Source organism: Mandrillus leucophaeus, unplaced genomic scaffold (genome assembly GCF_000951045.1).
Source record: "Mandrillus leucophaeus isolate KB7577 unplaced genomic scaffold, Mleu.le_1.0 Scaffold494, whole genome shotgun sequence".
Classification (NCBI taxonomy): domain Eukaryota; kingdom Metazoa; phylum Chordata; class Mammalia; order Primates; family Cercopithecidae; genus Mandrillus; species Mandrillus leucophaeus.
This window is the reverse complement of record NW_012105298.1, coordinates 747,405-753,668: the sequence shown is the minus strand read 5'-3', so window position 1 is coordinate 753,668 and position 6,264 is coordinate 747,405. Positions and strand designations below refer to the sequence as shown.

Genomic DNA, 6,264 nt, shown 5'->3' with positions numbered 1-6,264 from the left:
GAAAATCCCATTGTCTCAGCCCAAAATCTCCTTAAGCTGATAAGCAACTTCAGCAAAGTCTCAGGATACAAAATTAATGTGCAAAAATCACTAGTCCACTTCTTTAAGTAGACTTGGGTCAAACATAGGAGTTTCATCAGGTTTCATCTTTCCAGGAAGATCTGTTTGATAAAGCTGAGGCAGGCCCACCATGGCCCTCAGGACACCAGGTCCCACTCTCACTTCCCAACCCCCAGCCCCTCTTCACTGCCTTTAAAATTTTGAGGGAAAATTATTTCCAGCCAGAAATCAAACCAAATACACAATCAATCAAACCAAATACACTGTTAATCAAGCACAAAGACTTTTAAAAGATACAGGTGACTCTTGTTATTTGAGGAAGTTATATTCTGTGAAGTCACAGAATTAGCAAATACTGAACCATTGGTCCTAGGGGAAATATAGGGCTAGATTCCTGTGAGCCTCTGGTCTCAGAGGAATCTTTTGGTCTCAGAGGAAATTCACAACATTTTTGTCAACCAATCAACACACAAACTTGCTGTTGGTGTGTTTCTGTTTAAAGACCCTATGTCTTTAATGTATGTTATATCAATATGTATGTTGATTCATTAACATCGAACTCACAGCCAGCAGCACACCTCATGCCTGAAAGAAGCTCATCTAAAGAAGCTCACGTATTTTCTTCATAAGACACATCAGTCTTCTTGTGCTTAGGAACACTGGACGGCATTTCAGCACTATACTGGGGGGCCATTTTAAGCTACAAAATTACCAAGAAAAAGCACATAAATGTGAAAAATGAGACACTAAATAGATCATAACATAGATGGTTATTTACAGTATGAACTGAAACAAAGAGGCAGTGTCACCTCATTGGACCTCAGCTGGGAACATGTAACTCAAAATGTTTACCCTCTGTGCATGTTTCTGAATGATCATAAAAACCCTATGAGTATTGATTAGGAGGTCACAAATTTTGCAAAGTTACAAATACAGAATCCATGAATAATGAGAATCAACTGTATTTTCAGAAATATAATTACTCACAAGCTATTTCTAAGAAATCTAAAGGTTGTTTCACCAAACTTACCAAACTAACCAAAAAAAATGGGGGGTCTAACACAAAAGAGAAGGAAGTCCTCAAGGTGGCTGGTGAAGAGAAGTACCAAGATGACAGCTTTGTAGCAGACCCAGAGAGAACCAGTCTGGGTTGCAGCAGGAAAGTGGAATGCTCCAGGAAGAATGAAAAAAGTAGACCATTATAAGTGCCAAGTAAACAATGATTGTACAAGAAGGAAATATAATCATTGCACAGTATGTTCCTCAACTATTATATTCATGTGGTTATGCCAATAATATTTATGTGGTTATACCAATATAAACATTGAATATTGACTTAACCAAACAGAAAAGAATTAATGAGGAAAAAACATGGAAGTTCACAAATAAATTCTTCAGTACAAGTAAACAGAGCAATATTTTGAGGGCTCAAAGAGGATTCGGTTTTGAGAATAAGATTTTTTTCTAGAAACTAAAGAATATTAGATAAAATGTCTTCTTAATATTCAGAAGGAAAGTACCTCTAAGAAACATTTATAGGTTATAATAAGAAGAGATTAATTTGGAAAATATCAGTTAACTCTTTAAGACACAGGATTCAATACAATGCCCCATTTGAAGCAGTAAATTAAAGATTTGATACTACAGATGAAAATAAGGTCAATAAATGATATTAAGGAAAATTAACAAACATTCCATGAGAAAAACAGAGGAAAAGTGGCAAAAATGAGAACAAAAGAAAAAATGGGATGAAACACCATTGAGTTTAATCTGTAAATAATAGCCATTGCCAAAGATGACAATTTTATAGAAAATGAGTCAATAATAAAAAGTAAAATATATTATTCATTGATTTTTCTAAATGAGGCATTTAGAATTTGAAATGTAAAGAAATCTATAAGAATCCATAAATTTAAAAAGAGGCTAACTTTAAGACAAAAGATAAAATCGAACTCAGTTTTCTCTGTGATGTGCTAATGTGAAGATAATCCTGGAGAATTTTTTAGGGAAAGGATTGTAACACAAGAACTCTGTGTTCAGCTACATCATTTTTTATGTGTGAAGTATGCCAGAAAGACACCAACAGAAAATTATGATGTATCATGTACCAATCCCAGACAAAATTCTAGAAAGATAGCCACTCACCTGGTTTTATCTATCCTGAACACCAGCATCTTAAGGCTCAACCTATTTTACAAACATATGTTTAACAAATATTTAGTCATGTTCTTTAACTGGGAAATTTATTGAAGGGATAAAGTGATTCATTTAAAATGACTGGGTAGAAAATAATCAGGGAGGGGGAAAATTTGACATTAAAAAAATTCAGCTGGTAAAATATTGAGGAGATTTTTTTTTAAAAGTTGAATAATAGTAATAGGAGGGACACTATCTCTTCTACAAATTCATGATTTAGGTATAAAAACTGACATTAATCAGTGGGGAAAAAATAGAAACCACAATAATAAGTCATGTTTACACAAAATGGTCATAATTGACAAAGAGTGTAAATCAGTTCAATGGGAGTGGAAGAATTATTCAATATGCTACTTTTGCCTCTATAATATTTGTATGAAATACTCATTTTAGATAATGTGTCCAGTGCAGTATGAGCTTGTAATAAAAAGGTAATAGAGGGCATGTATAAATAGCTAGGTATTTTGGGAAAAATGGGCAATGCAGAAAATCAAGTGCATATGTCTAGAGGAATGACAATGTTTAATATATAAAGATTTGCTAAAATCTTCAATATTTATAAATAATAATGATGATAAAAAGCTGTCCTGTCATTTTAATTTGAATAGTTTTACTGTTTTATGCTGAATTAATATTCCCCACTTGTTTTTGCTACAGCCTATTGTGTTTAAGTAGTTTTCTTATTACTGTTTTACTCTGAATATAAGAAATACCTCTTAAATTTTATCAAATGTCTCTTTAGCATTTACAGATAAAATCTGTAATCTCTTTTAATTTGTTTTTGTTCCAGATTATGTTGATAGATTTCCACACCTGAAACTGATACTAATGACCTCTCTGGTTTACTTTGGTGTATAGGTTGCTCTTTGTCTAATGAGATTAGGTCTGAGTTCTTTACTTTTTCATCTTTCTTCTTTAAGAATGAAGGCATCTAAAGCTGTAAATTTTTCTGAGTCAGGTATTCACTGTGTCTTAGAAAAAGCATTTTAGAAAAAGCATTCTTTTTATTTCTCTTAGAAAAAGCATTCTTTTTATTTCTTTCTAGAGAATATGAAGTGCACTATTTCTTTTTAGACTTGGCATCAGTTTGGTTGGGGAGAGTCAAAGAAACTGAACTAGTACTAAGGGAAAGTGAGCCAGATTTAGGGTACCAGCTTTTGAAAATCTGGAGGTCGATATATAAATGTTACATTTTAACAATGTAATTTAATTTTAATAAAATTATGAAATTTTAACGTGAAAGATATCCCAGAACTATATAATGCTATAATGCATTAATCCTCTGCTCTAAAAAGAATTCCCAACAAATAGTTTTCAGGCTCTTGTGCCATATATATCTGTGTGTTATATTACAACATACAATGTTTTGTCATGGTGTTTTCCATTTTATGATTCTGTTTTTTGTTTAAACTACTAGAAGCTTGCGGTATTTGGTATTAATTATCTTATTTCTTTGTTAAATTTAGCAGTAACAGTCTTCCTTATGATTACTACCCTTTAATCCTCATTCTGCCTTTTGGAGCCACAATGAAGAAATTCAATTCCTCTTCCACTCAACAGCCTCTCAAATATTTAAACAGTTAGGCACCTTTCTTCCCAAAGACTGTCTTCTGTAGCCCAAGTATCCTTATTTAATTCAATCATTTTTTATACAGGGGCATTGTCTTGAGACTTTTGGCCATCCTAATTTCCTTCATCTATACATATCCTACTTGGTCAAAATTTTAAAAGTGCACTGACGCATACTACACTAAATATTTCCAGTGATGGCTCAAAGTGAAAGCCCAATAGAATTATTACCCCTTTTTTTAATAGACACTACAAATCATTTAATGCCAATTAAGATTTCATTATCTGGCCAGGCCTGGTGGCTCACGCCTGTAATCCCAGCATTTTGGGAGGCCGAGGCGGGTGGATCATTTGAGGTCAGGAGTTTGAGACCAGCCTGGCTAACGTGGTGAAACCCTGTCTCCACTAAAAATACAAAAATTAGCCAGGTATAGTGGCACACACCTGTAGTCCCAGCTACTTGGGAGGCTGAGGCAGGAGAATCGCTTGAACCCGGGAGGTGGAGGTTGCAGTAAGCAGAGATTGTGTCACTGCACTCCAGCCTGGGTGACAGAGCGAGACTCCATCTCAAAAAAAGGAAAAAACAGTATTTCCTTATCTTTGTGGCTTAATATTGAGATTGTAATTGACAAAAACACTCAAGTATTTCTTACAGCAATATCTGGGAAGCAATTTCTTACAGCAATATCAAAGTAGTCTATGCTATGAACTTTGATTATATTGATGCCTTGGTTCGCTCATATATAAAGTCAAGATAATATTAATACTAACTCATAAAATTTTTAAGATAATGAAATAATTTGATATATGTAAAGCATTTAGAATAGTGGCTGATAAATGCTAAGCCTTCAGTAAAGGTTAACTGTTAACATTATTATAATTAATTATTATCAACTGTTTTGACATCATCCTCCAACATTTTTAAAAGCTAGTCTCCACCATAAAGAGCTTGTGTAGTTGATATATTTACCCTTGAAGGAAAACTTTGAAAAAATCATTTTAATTCAATTGTTAAATTATAAAAATATCAACGAACTATGAAAAACATTTACTTGTAAATGGACAAGCGTACTCATTGTCTACATGTCACATATGGTTATTCTCAACAAACATGGAATACAAAAACACAAAACACGTGAAATACAACCCAGCCTAAACTGGGTTGTGTCAGTCAAGATCTGCAAAAGAATATTGGAATAGAAAGTGCTTGGAACAGCTACTACCTCTGTGGCTGAGGGTGAGTACTCAAGGGAAAAACAAAGTTGAAGAGAGTCTCTCTCCCCAGGGCTGAGATTCAAATCTTACTGGAGAAGATGTGTTTGTAGCTGACCGAAGGTCAGAGAAGTCCATGGGGATGTTGGTGGACTGGAGGTGATGAGTAGGAAACTTCTGCTGAGAAGCCCATGGTTATCACTGGGCCTCTGACAAGCTGCTGGTAGCTGTGCCAGAGAATAAGAAGAAAAGCATCTGGAAAAAGAAGCTCCTTCTTCTTCTATGCCTTGCAGTTTTACTCCAGCACCCTATACTGCCAAACTTTAACACTGTGTCAGCAGGCAAAGGAGGAATGTTCATAGAGTCCAGCTCCATTATTACAAAGCAAGCTCAAAAAAAGGGTAGATTTAGAGCTGACCAGCAATAAATTGATAAATGGAAGAAAGATCTAACCCAATATAGCAATTGTAATGCTTTAAATATTCTAATATTAATATTCGGGTGTTTGAAAAATTCTAATGAAAATACTTTACTTTTCTACAGAAAGTAAATACTATAGTGGAAAGTTCCATAGATGGGTAATGCTCGATTTAAAAAATATATCTTTGGGTGACTAAAACACCCTGCCTTTCAGAGCTTATGATCTAGTGAGATAGACTCATAAAGAGTCAAATACAATATAATATGTTTAGAAGAAAGTGTGTTTAAGAAGCTATAAGAATGAGACCTGAACATTAATGACTACATTGAACAGTTAAAGAGATCGATCATACTCTACAGGATTTTGACATGAGCCCTCCTGGAATATTTTACCCTGAAAACTTCAGTGTCAAGAAATTCACATAAATTAGATTAAGGTCAAATAAGAGAGATGGGGATGATTAATGGAAGGGAAACACTGGCTTGTGACGGGAAAGGTTAACAAAAATAAATCTATACAGATTAGCTAAGTGGCAAGAGAAGCACAGAGCTGACAAGCATGAGTTGGATGTAAATTCAAATAAGCTATAATCAAAGAACAGCACAGAAAGTGGAATTTAGTCTAATTCAACAAATTTGATAATGTGGGAAGATGTGGAGCTTGAGTTAGGCCTTTAAGAATGGACATATTAGGCTGGGCACGGTGGTTCACACCTGTAATCCCAGCACTTTGGGAGTCCAAGGCGGGCAGATCACAAGGTCAGGGGTTCGAGACCAACCTGGCCAACATCGTGAAACCCCATCTCT

The 6,264-nt window shown here is 34.7% G+C and overlaps 1 protein-coding gene and 1 pseudogene across 6 annotated transcripts in view; one reads left to right on the top strand and one right to left on the bottom strand.

The window, feature by feature from the left end:
• Positions 1-147, bottom strand: part of LOC105550675 — a 3,934-nt pseudogene extending 3,787 nt beyond the window's left edge.
• Positions 1-6,264, top strand: part of RALYL (RALY RNA binding protein-like) — a 764,437-nt gene that overhangs the window by 679,023 nt on the left and 79,150 nt on the right. The gene's annotated exons all lie outside the window — the stretch shown is intronic.